At 38.6% G+C, this 13,129-nt stretch overlaps 1 long non-coding RNA gene across 10 annotated transcripts in view; it reads right to left on the bottom strand.

Moving 5' to 3' along the window:
• The window catches only part of LOC311436098, a 122,446-nt gene that overhangs the window by 77,103 nt on the left and 32,214 nt on the right, over positions 1 to 13,129 (bottom strand). For 4 of the 10 annotated variants that reach the window (XR_014692595.1, XR_014692596.1, XR_014692598.1 and 1 more), the window contains one exon: positions 9,408 to 10,041. The exons of the other annotated variants lie outside the window; for them this stretch is intronic. This is a non-coding gene — a long non-coding RNA (uncharacterized lncRNA). Of the gene's footprint in view, positions 1 to 9,407; positions 10,042 to 13,129 lie in introns of those variants that run through there. 10 annotated transcript variants of the gene reach the window in all.

Below are 13,129 nucleotides of genomic sequence, written 5' to 3'. Positions count from 1 at the left end.
TTACACTGATTCACAAAGGGTCTTGAAACATCCTGCCTCAAGTGTTCACCCTGAAGAGCTCTCGTAAAGGTAGGCTTCATTTTCCACTTTTAGTAAAATGGGTAAATTACATTTAATAGCCTTCATAGAATGCTGTAAGCATAAAATTATGTAGGTCTAACACTAAATTCTTTATGTGTCTTAATTGGTATTTACTGTAAACTGTAAACACAGTGGGTGAAGGTACATGGGGGTAAGGTGAGGATGTGTGCAAGTCCCTTATGTCTCCTCTTTTGTGGACCATACTCCTTTCCCACAGAAAGGCGGCCTGCTGGCAAATGCCAAGCAGAAAATGGTAACGGACTTGGCATTTATGGCCACATCTCTCTCTCTTGTCACTAACAAGATGTCTGTAGATGTTGTTACCAGCCTACATGACTCACAACATCCAGGGTGCTGTGGTGGGGATACCGACACCAGCCAGCCCAGTAACACAGCTGTTGTTCCTGTGTTGTAGAGGAGCAACTTTCTTTTCCTGTTACTCTAGCTGTTTAAAAATAACACATTCCCAAAACGAAGGAGGGAAATTGCAGACCATGGGACATAAGAGATCTGCCGGCACTTCCTGGTGTACAATGGCAGGAAGACACTGCTATAGTTTCTGTGGAACCTGGATGGCCTGATATAATACCGAGAAAAAAAATACAGCAAGCATGTGTGATAAATTTGTATACAACACATAAGCTTTGAGTTAAAGGACAAATAACACTAGATACTTTATCAGCTGCATTACAAAAATGTCTTGTCTACTGGGTGTAAAGGTAATTAACCCTGTTGCATCTTCATACATAAAACCCAGTGACCTTTATCAAATAACCATTGCATATATATTCATGCTTTGTTTCTTCCCTCACTGAACTACTATACCTGCTACAGAGAGAAGACACACTGTGTTTATCTGAGCAATTTCACACAGGTGAAGAGTGGTGTCAGTGGCATACCAGAACATCAATATTAAACCAAGAGGAAGAAAACGGAAGATAAAAGAGAAGGCAGACCATATATGAATGGGTGTGTTATACAGGCACAAATAGGCACCAAAATGAAGCTATGCTATAATGGTACTCCAAAGGTAACATCCAAGTGTTGGGTTTGAGCAAGTTTCCCAGCCTTTGGGTAAGTTAATATTTCAGATTCCACCTGCAGGACTGGTCAAGGGTTCCTGTTTCAAACTCATGTCAGTGATGCCTTGGTGAGACACCATGATATATCTCACCTTGATACGTCACACAGATTAACCATGCAGGCTATAAAAAGATTAACTTATTCTGTTTTAAAAACTGTTATGTTATTCTTTTGCTAGGAAAGCTGTATATAGAAGCAAAATTTTCCCATGACATGTTGTCTAGGTATTGAGTACTAGTCAGTTTAGCTGTATGCTCACCTTGCACTCCCTGATTCAGATTATCAACCTGTACCAAGCATGAGTAGCTATTGTTATTCAGATACACATGTATTTGGTAAATAGAGGACCACTACAGTAGATAGGCTTCAACAAGGAAAAGCCTGTAATACCCATAGTGCCTTCAGCTGTGGCATGAAGCAGCAGAAATGAGACACAGAAAGAAAACAAACAAACAAACAAAAACAACCAGACTATATTCAGCTTCTGGTATCTTCACTAACAGTTTGAGAGCACATCACATTTCAGATCACAGAGGCATGTGATTATTTTTTGGTCAAAACCTATCATAAAGGCACCCAGAAGGGAGGCAACTGGCTCCAAATCCTATTGAGTCTCAGTCCTGTGCCCTATCTGACATATGCTGTGACAAAGTATGTGGACCTGTAATTCAAGTTATTATAGGGGCAAAGCAAACAAACCCTGCAGCCTATTAGAAACATTTAAAAATGATGGAAAAATTGCACTACAAAAGTATGATAAACAAAACACTTATGAGTACCTTAAAAAACAATGACAAATGCAAGATTGCAAAGATCAACAATAAAAATTAAATGAAAAAAAAAAAAAAAAGCACAAATGTCTCCAAAATTAATGACAATATTTATAGAGTAGATCTAAGCACAGACCTAATATTTAGCTTTATTTAAATTTTGGCTCCCAAGAGAATTAAAAAAACAGCTGGTATTGTTGATCTAATAGCGCCATGTCGGCCCAAGCAGACAGTATAAGAACTGTGTGAGGTTCAATGTCAACAAGCTATAGACTTGGAAAGATTGAGTTTACTGTTTTATTTTATGTTTAAATGTTGCGCTGTGATGCGAATGGAATTAGATGAAATTCTAGAGCAAATATACAGCTTGAAGCTTAAACCCTAATTCATTTAGTCAGTTTAAGCAAAGGGAGAAATATATATCACCCCACTCATTACCACCAGCTGAACTGTATATTACAACATCAACACAGAGCATCAGCTGGCTTGGCTTCTGGGGCTCATGAACTATGTTCTTTATAGTTTACTTTAGTTTGCAGAAGGGATCTGTAAGCCTAAGTTATGAACAACAACATAGCAAGCCTCGTTCATTCTTAATTAGTCACCTATTCAGAGGAGGTGGTTTACTGTCTGATTGTCCAAAACCTTACAAAATTAAGCTCCATAGTTATCTATTTATGGATTACAAAGTCTAACTCTTGGCACTGGAAATAACATTTAAGAGCCTTTCTCTTCTAAATAAACATTTAAAAATGAAATGGAGAGGGGAAAAAAAAAAAAAAAAAAAAAAAAAAAAAAAAACAGGAAAAGATTTTTATCCTGATGTAGTTAGCAAAAATGATAGTTATCTTCACTATGACACAGTGAACTACACCACCTTTCTATGCATTACATATTTATTATGTGGTTGTGAGAAAATATTTCGGGCTTGTTCAGCTTGAAAGAACCCAAGTGACAATCAAGATTCAGTAATGACATTGATACAGACTAACAACAGAGTAAATAACATTTCTGATAGTCAAACAAAACATGAGCACAATTTTGTGAGGTTTTATTCATCTTTGACCTTGCAAGCAGTTTGCTTTAGCTGTGGATGTTAGCTCTGTCTGATCACAATTCCTAGACCTTTTCTGACCTATGTCTTTCAAATAAGGGACCAGTGAAACTCTAACAGAAAGCTTGCAGCTTTTCTGAGCTGGGCAGGATTACAATCAGCAGACATCTCCAGAGAAAGCCTGTGATCTTAAAAGCTGCAGTCTGATTTCTAGAAGGCATCTCTGTAAATTCAGACAGAGTATGGTGGGAAAATGAAAGCTGATCTCTCTGAAGGTGAGCAAGGGAAACAGGTCAGCCATGAATTAAATGCAGAACTATGTGTTAACTTTCAGTAACTGTTTTTCTCCGCTGCATTCACCCCTTCTCTAAAACAGTATGGCACTGACCCACGTGCTATCATTAGTATCTCAGTCTGGTGTGCTGTAGCGATAACAACAAACCTTGAAGAGCCAGAGGAATGTTAGAAGAGGCAGAAAAGACGGGTCCAATTATGTACACACAGTCTTCAGATAGAGCAAGAGAACATGGAGAGCAATTCTGCATCTCCACCTGTCACTCCAAACCGATGAGGACTGTGCAATCACCTTAGACAGCTTCATAGCTTGCCAGTATATATTTATATTTCTAAATTTATACACACACGCACACATTTGTATGAGGGCTGCCGACAACCTAAAATCTGGTTTGTTGGTGCCAAAATTGATTCCAGATTGCATGTGTAGAATTCTATATAAACATCTCGCATGATCAGAGGTTGTGGAATGTGTAGGAGGGCAGAAGAGCAGCCAGCTCCTCCACCCAGCTCAGGACACAAACACCCAAGGGCCCATTTGAGTCACATTGTACCCAGGAAATCATTCGTAGTAACAGATTTTTAATTCAAGTCACAAATAGGACAAGTGGGTCTGAGCTGTTCCCCCTTCCTTCTATGTCAAGGGAACAGAGTGAAACACTAGGAGAGAAGTCTCTGTAGCACCCCAAATGCCTGGAAGGAAGTTTCTTCCCTCCAGCTTTTCCAAGTTGGCTCTTTTCCAGCTCATGAGGAGCAAATGTCAAAATAATCCTGACATGGAAATTTCTTAGCCATACTATAAGGTCTGTCTGCACATTGTGGGGGGGGGGGGGGGGGGGGGGGGGGGAGGACAACTACATGCATTAGTATGCAACTTCTTTAATTAAAACAAATAAATAAAGTCAAAAAATATTTTTACCCATCATAAGTCTCTTCCTATATTCAGGCCCAATAGTATGCTACTGATGTGATATATAGAATCATAGAATATCCTGAGTTGGAAGGGACCCTTAAGGATCATCAAGTCCAACTCTTGACACCGCACAGGTCTACCCAAAAGTTCAGACCATGTGCCTAAGTGCACAGTCCAATCTCTTCTTAAATTCAGACAGGCTCGGTGCAGTGACCACTTCCCTGGGGAGCCTGTTCCAGTGTGCAACCACCCTCTCTGTGAAGAACCCCCTCCTGATGTCAAGCCTAAATTTCCCCTGCCTCAGCTTAACCCCGTTCCCGCGGGTCCTGTCACTGGTGTTAATGGAGAAAAGGTCTCCTGCCTCTCGACACCCCCTTACGAGGAAGTTGTAGACTGTGATGAGGTCTCCCCTCAGCCTCCTCTTCTCCAGGCTGAACAGGCCCAGTGACCTCAGCCGTTCCTCGTACGTCTTCCCCTCCAGGCCTTTCACCATCTTCGTAGCCCTCCTCTGGACACTTTCCAACAGTTTCATGTCCTTTTTATACTGTGGTGCCCAGAACTGCACACAGTACTCGAGGTGAGGCCGCACCAGCGCAGAGTAGAGCAAGACAATCACCTCCCTTGACCTACTAGCGATGCCGTGCTTGATGCACCCCAGGACACGATTGGCCCTCCTGGCTGCCAGGGCACACTGCTGGCTCATATTCAACTTGCTGTCTACCACGACCCCCAGATCCCTCTCTTCTAGGCTGCATGGCACCTATCATAAGCTATCTAGTGTGGCCCTTTTTCTTCTTCTTTATAGTAATTCATACTGAGAGCTCATAATCTTTCACTAAGATGCATTTTTTATATGGAATAATAGAAAAATGCTTCTAAAGCCCCTTTTATAGTGAAAAGGTTTTTGTTTTTTTTTTTTTTTTTTTTTTTTTTTTTTTCCTATTGTTGCATATCTTTATCCCCTCCAGAATGATTTCCCAATGATATATAGTGCTAGGTACTCTTTACCAACAGTTTCTTGGCATTAAATTGCACCCAGTTTAATTTCTGTCACATCCGGCTGGACAATAAAATTTTTGGAAAAACCTGAGCCTGACACACAGGAGCTGTACATAATTCTTCTTTAATGTTCCTAAAGGCATCTTTTGCATTCAGGAGACCATTTTATAGCACCAGACTTATTTCTTTAGTATTCTGCCTTCCCCCTTTTTTGGATCAGGTCAAAGAGAGTAGCAAGAACTATGGAAAATCTCTGGATTAAATAACCTATAATATCCTTCCAATCAATGTTTTTCTTTCTTTCCTCTTCATCTGAGGATGGACATGGCTCCTAAACTAACTAGCTGTCTGTCAAACCTGGGTTTGACCTTCATTCTTCAGTATTAACGTCAAGGATGCAGTCGCATTTCAGGAACAGCCACTGATTCATATAAATTTGAGAATGACCTGAAATCTCACTCAAAGTGTTTCGTGAGGTCTGACAATTTCAGTATATCTTGATTTAGACTATGACTTTTTTTTTGCTATAGTACTTGGACACATGAGAAATTAATTATGGTGGTCCTAATTCAGCACTAGCAGGTGACAGTATGAAACACAGGGCAGACCACTGAAACACTGCCAGACATGCTCACAGCTCCCGAACAAGAACTAACAGTGCTCTGGGCAAGTACTGGGATCTGTGTTGACCTGGTGGCAGCTGTGACACCTGGAGTCACTCCAGTGCTCCTCACCCCAGTTACATGCCCTGCATCATGAAATAAGTTGACATACATCATTTTGTTCTTCTCTGGACAGCTGGGAAGAGGGATTTTGAATCACTGCAGCACACATCCAATGTGTGCTGCACACACCCTAGGAGCAAATGCTGATCTACTAAACCCCATTTCTTCAGCTGGATGGGCATATCCAAAATATTCTATCCTTAATATATCCTTAATAATATCCTTAATAACAAAATTATCTATCCTTATCAAGCAAAATCCTCATAAAATTGTATAAGTACTTTTATTGCATCTGGTGATAAGGTCACCAAACAAAATTGTTGTGAATGCCAGGCCATAACAATATTGAGATAATACACCCTGTGCTGTACAGCAGCTGGTAGGCCAAATGCAGGCTGGATTTTTTTTTCTACTACACATACTGTGTAAGAGCTTGTATTTCTTAGTCACAAATGATTCTACTACATCATTTATAAAAGATAAGCTAACATGTTGCTTGTAAACTGTAATTAAATTAATAATTCCTTGCTGAGTTCTCATTAACTCATACGGTAGGAACAGCCATAGCCTGAGGTACTCCTTCCTGCCTGCAGTTTTATTTTGTTTTTTCTGCACATCTGCTTCCTATTGTGCCTTTTAATACTAACACCTTGAATGCGAATGATTCCCTTAGGCTTTCTGGCTGGCTACCTTACTATTGTTTCTCTCCTTTAAAAGCATAGTCAAAAAACCTGACCTACACTATTCAGTTCTTCATAAAACACTACTGTCCTCACTGATTCTTTGTGGGATATCAAATAATTAAACCTTAATGAAGAGAACTCTATCGTTACAGATAATAGAAGAAGCACAGTTAGATTATTCTTTTTAATTTTGGTATCAGCCAAATAATTTACTTAAGATCACCCTTTATGTACCTGTGTATTCCATGTACATAGGCAGGATTGCCTAGTGGTACAACCTGATTTCCCGAACACCAAGTTCAATTTCCTAATGCAGCACAGACTTTGTGAGATTCACCCATAACTAAATCACATAAGGTTTGTCTTTCCTGTGTCTTTAGGTTCCTATTCCCTGGAAAGAGCTGGATAACCTGGAGTTTGGCACTTGTGACTCACCCATGAGATGATGCAGAGGGAGGTATTTCACACGGTATGCACAGAAACCACCCTTCTAGGCCAGCTGAAAAGGAACAGGTGAGCGAGGACAACTCTCTGATGGAGAGTCTCAGAGTCTGATAGACTCTCTAGACTGCAGGGAGGTGCTCAGTATATTAAATGCATTTCTGTCAGATCTTCACAGCCTGTAACCATCTAGCCTATTCATCAATGAGTAAGACAATTTTGGATTGTGTGGGTTCATTTTAATGCAAAGGTCGTAGCAACTGCACATAATATAGAAGATCCTCTGCCTGATATTTTTCCAACCCCTACCACACTTCCAGATGCTTTCCCTATCACTAAAAATTGCCTGCTGCCAAAATGTTGTTTTTTTTTTTTTCACCTTCTTATTATGCGTTTTTTTATTGCAAGAAAGACAGCTTCATGGGGACAGAAAAGAAGGGGAGTAAGAGTTAACATGGCCTCAAAGCATGATCAAGAGGAGACCAAAATCACAGACTACAGTTCTTGCTCTAAGAACTGCTTATGCTTCTACTGATGAGAGTTTAATGGAACGTACATTGACCTAGCCTAATTGCTCCTGTTCCCATGTTTGTTAAAAATAAATAAAATAAAATAAAATAAAATAAAATAAATAAAATAAAATAAAATAAAATAAAATAAAATAAAATAAAATAAAATAAAGTAAAATAAAGTAAAATAAAGTAAAATAAAATAAAGAGGGGGAAAAAAGGCAACTCTGCAGGTCTTTTCCCTTTCATAGGCATTTCTTGTCTGCTTGTTAATCAATCAAGTAAAGTTTAAATCATCTCAGTCACTCTTCACACTTCAAGTCTTGGTGGAGCTTGGAAGTTAGAGACAGAAATGCACACACACATTGAATATTATCAACATACAACTCCATTTACTTTCTGTTCTTACACTCTTCCTTATGCTCAGCATAAGTTGTTGCTGGAGACAGGATACAGGACTGAATAGTCATTTGCCATTACTCTTATTTCACACCTTACAATGTTCAGCAGCTCCTGAGAGAGGAAGAATAAGTAGAGAGGAAGACCAAGTGGAAAAGAGCCCTGTCAGCTTTCTGATTAGTATGGGAGACAAAAATGCTTTGGACTGTCCAGAAGCTATTTATCTTTTATACAAACATTTTTCTCATACTTACTACTTGCTTGCATTATAAAAGAATTTATCCTTTGCCATTACTGCTTCAAAAGCAAGCAGTGCCCAGAAGTTATGCTGCCGTTGAGAGAAGGATCCTTATGTGAGTGAAAAAGAGAAGCACTTCATTTCCAGACGGGCACAAATTATGTCTGTCTTTCCTTGTTTTTATGAGGTCTAGTATATCAAACAGGATATGTTGGAGGTCCCAATTCAAGTACACAATTCACTTTATGCAAATGTTTATGAGCATTACTGAGTAGGAATGGCTTTGCCATATTAGGGGTTAGGAAAAAGTATTTGGAATAGTGTATGTCCAGACTCATGAAGATTCAACCACAGATGTCTCAACAAAACTCTTGAAAGGAAACCAAAAGTTCAGATAGCAGCAATCTTGTTTATGGGTGAAGTTCATGAACTCATTTGTTAAGGAGGGGAGAGGGGAGACTCAAAAATGTCTTCAAGAAGGGTAAAAAAGGGAAAACATTGTATTCTAAGACCCCAGTGGTCAGATTATAGACATCTTAATAGATTATGCTTAATACAAAAATAGATTATGCTAATACAAAAATGTTTGTCATAAGAGAACAGAGTCTTTCCGACAAAGTGTCACCTATAATAGTTTGTTGCTTTTTCTATTATATATTTCCGGTAAATTGAAGAGAGCAAGATCCTGTAAATTCTGTGGCTGCTCAATATTCAGTCTTTCAAAACTAAGCCATGCTTACACAGCTTTGATTCTCCCTTTCCACTCTATTTGTCACTTCCTGTACTACCTTCCACTTTATTCTCTGAGAGGCACCAAAGCCTTGTGCATCATGCACCAGGAAAAATGCAAGGAGGTGGTAAGCTAAAGTCCTCCTGTGCACAGAACCACGAAAGTGGCTTTCTCAGTGCAGCACTGGCATACAAGTGCTAGATCAGTGCTAAGTCTGGTGTGCTCCAGTTGAGTTTGCATTTTTTTTCTAAGACAAGTGGAGCTATCATATATTTGATAGTGTTTACTGACAGAATAAAACATCAAAAACATCATGTAGCTTGCCTGTAGCATATTCAGCTCTGAAATGCATAAGCTATACCATCTCCATAGAAATCCTTAAATTTTATGGATTTTGTGTGTGTGTGTTTAACTGATTGAGAAAGAACTTCTCCTTGGCCAAACAGTGAAGGAAGAGAGGATAGGAAACAATTCAAAATATACCACACTTTTAAAAAGAGTCTCTTTTACTATTTATTCACTATGTACAAATTACATCCAAAGACAAAATGTCAAGATTATGAAACCTTTGCTCAGAACACTTTGGAACTGGCTGGTTTCTATTTATAAATCACAATAACAGAAACATTACAAAAAGAAAAGACTAACAAGCTGAAAATTAGAGCTAGAAGCTGCCAGGCTGGGAGTTCTAGTCCCAGTGGTTTGTGAGCAGTGACTTAATAGTTCTTTTTTTCCCCCTTTCCAATTGCTTATGTCTTCCTCCAATCTGTTTAGTTTTGCAAACTAAACATCAGCCATCTCTTCTAGCAACTTAGCCCTCAACTGTTTCTACCTAACAGGCCAGTCTTTACATTTTCCATACTGTTGCAAATTCTCTTTGAGGATGCATTTCTATTCCCTTGAATTTTTTTTATCTGCCCAACTATTCTAGATGCTTGCAAAATATCTTCCGAGACACATTTGGTCTCTTAGATGCTGCCAACTCTTCTTTCTCTGAAGCTATTGCATTTAGAAACCTACTGAAAGTATTATGAAGTTTGGTTTCCATGCACTTCTTGGAAGCTTTTAGTTACAGAAACTTCAGAACTTTTCCCATTGTGTTTGGTATTCATGCCTCCAGGCCTGCAAGACAAGCAATAAATGAAGACATTCAGATGTTTCCAGATGCAAATTCTTGTACGATTTAGTTCATTTTAGAGCAAAAATTTATTTTACATCGTTTTCTTCGCTAATTGCTTGTATCGACAGCCTGCCTACACTGTGTTTCCCAGCAGTCTAGTTCACTGTTTCATTTCAACTGGATGAGTTATTCACAGACACTACGAAACAGAGAAAAATAAAGCTACTCCATGACTATGGTCCATAATGCATACTTTGTTCTTCAAGAACCTCACAAACATCAATAATTCTGTGTTGACCATACCAAAGCTCAGAAACAAAAACATTTGTTCTAAGATCTTATCCCTAAGGTTTTCTGAATGTTTTGACATCCACAAATCACCATGACAACTCCCAAATCCCTCAAAGTCCCTCTAGAAGACACGTCAAAAGAACTGTAAAAAGTAAGGCCCCAGAAAACATCTAATTCAATGTATTTTCATTTCACTGCTTATTCTTCAACCGACTATGACATTCTTAGAGAACAGAAGTTGAAGACCAAATACCTTTTCTTCCTCAATTTCTTTTCTAAAGACATTGCTTTAGCATAAGCCATTTGGGGAAGTAGAGCATGTTTTCCTTAAAATTTCTTCTGGAAAATTAGCGTAGAAACTGTAAAAAGCACATGTACATGTAGAATCACTAGGTTGACACTAGGTTTATTTTTTATGTGCATTTCTAACTATTTCCAGTGGTTTATCTACATCAGAAAGCAAGCCTTATACAGAGCATGGGTGATATTCTAAGTTCCAATAAAGTATAAGGAAACAGCACTAAATCATTTCTGCTTGCTGAAATATCAAAAGGGCTTTAGCTGACATAACTTCACAGAAGACTGGCTGTAAGTCCTGCCAAGTTAAAAGGCACCATTTTTATGGAAGGACAGCAGAGAAGAGAAATTCTTACACAGTGCCTTCCTTACACTGCTTTCATTTTCTGCAGTTGCCTGACAAGACATTTTTGTTCAGCTTGACATGGATGGAGAAAACTTGCAGGATTGCAAGCTTTCAGTAGGCAATCAAGAAGTGGCAAACGTTTAGCAGTGCACATGACTAGATGCTGACCTTAATAAAACCGCCTCTTCACTGAGATGCCCCAGGATTTGGCAAGGTGCACTCACAGTCACTAATTAAAAAGCAGCTGTTCCAAATGTGTTTGCACAAGTGTCATGGTCACACTTCTGTCTTCATGCTAGGTATGTGATCAACATCAGAACTACTCTATAGGAATGCTTCTAGAAATGCGATAGGAACCTAGTTTTTGAAACCTGGACTGTAGCTACTTCAGCTGCATCTGCAGTTAGGGGATGAATAAATGAGTAGACAGCCACTTAATATTTTCCTTGTCTGTGAAAACAAGGTTAACCAAGCACACAATGGATGCTGAAGAAAAATGTCACTATGTGTTTATACCAGGATGAAAGATAACATTTCACAGCTGCCCTTGTGCATCTCATTTTGAAAACCAGTCCTTAGTTATTTTTCTGGCACTACAAGCAACGTCAGCTTCAGCATACTACAAAAGAAAAAGGTCTTCAAAGACTTGTTGCTCCACCCCTTAAAGCCTTTGCAGCTTTGTCGCAGCTAGAGAACAGCCCCTATCTATCATAGTGTAGATGTGCATACTACACAACAGGAAATAAGAGTAAGAGGAAATACCTCTTTGTATAATTAAGAAAAGAAAAACAAACAAACAAAAAAACTTAGCATTTGACAATTTAGGTAAAATCACCTCTCTCTGTAACTTCATTTCTTGTAATGATACCATCCTCTTTCATACAAAGTTCTGGCACCCCAAACTACAGGAGTTGCATGACAGCAGAAGCAAGTGTTGGGTCTCCCCATCACAGGAAAATGATCTCCCAACCCATCCAAGCCACTCAACATTTAATCTTCTGTACAGCAAGTGACATTCCAAATTTCCATTGCATTCCTTCCAAAGTCTGTTTCTGACATCCAGAGATGCTTCTGGTCTGGGGTTTACAGAGCAATATCATTATTCCCTATGCTGCAGCCCAGGGCATGGTACTGAAATATTTCTAACTTCTGCACAGTGGGTGAGCCCCTGTCCTTAAGCTAAATTGCAATAGCAGAATAGAGCAAGCAAGGGCATTTCCCTGATTTTTATTTCAAATGAATGGATGTGGCAACTGGGAATATCATGAAATCCTAAAGAAGGGTTAGAAAGAATGTCTAAATTGTAAAGAACATTACATAATATTACAATATTTATTTTCAGAGGCAGCATGCGTGGCCTTTGATTTTTGTCACAATTATAATGAATTTCACTCATGTTTCCTTAGTTTCTGTTACTGCCGATTCCTTGAAGGGCTTATTAGGCAATTTCATTTAAAAGATACTTCTCTGAATTACAAAAACAAACCTCTTTTTGTGACAGGCTTTTAGAGAGCTGACACCAAGCTTTGTGAGGAAACAGGAAAGATCCTCTCCTCCTAGCACTAAAATGTGAAAAGGTGGATGGAAAACTAAGTATCTATTCCAATCTGACACCTCTTACATTAAAACATATTGCAAGCAAAAGCTGTGTGATACCAAGATTTAAAAGCTGAACTTAAATGTGTTATGCTTTAATCTACACAGGATCAACTCCCTCTAATTCACTACTTAGCAAATGTGTAATTTGTAAATATGTAACCCAAAATTTTGAATAAGTTTAAGGAATAATAATCAGAATGCAATGGTATTATTAAAAAAAAAAAAAAAAAAAAAAAAAGTACATGAGAAATGCTTGGTTTTGTGAGACTTTAACACTTCTTTCAGAGCTGAAAATTCAAATGCATCTTCTAAAACCCATAAAATTGAATTAAAAATAATTCAGATAATGATCACTGGTGTTTTCATGAGAAGATACACATTTGCTTCCATCCACGCATCCTTGCCATTATAATTGTTAATTATGACTGTTGGAGGTACATTACTCTGCCAATAGGAAGTAACAGAGAAGTGTATAAGTATCTAACTGATAAAAACATAAAGGAGTTTATGGAGAGCAGATTCTGTATTATGGTAAAGGAGATTCTGTATTCCTTGCA

This window comes from Aythya ferina, assembly GCF_964211825.1.
Source record: "Aythya ferina genome assembly, chromosome: 4".
NCBI lineage: Eukaryota > Metazoa > Chordata > Aves > Anseriformes > Anatidae > Aythya > Aythya ferina.
Note: the sequence above shows the minus strand (reverse complement) of the source record. Positions and strands in the feature narration are given on the sequence as shown.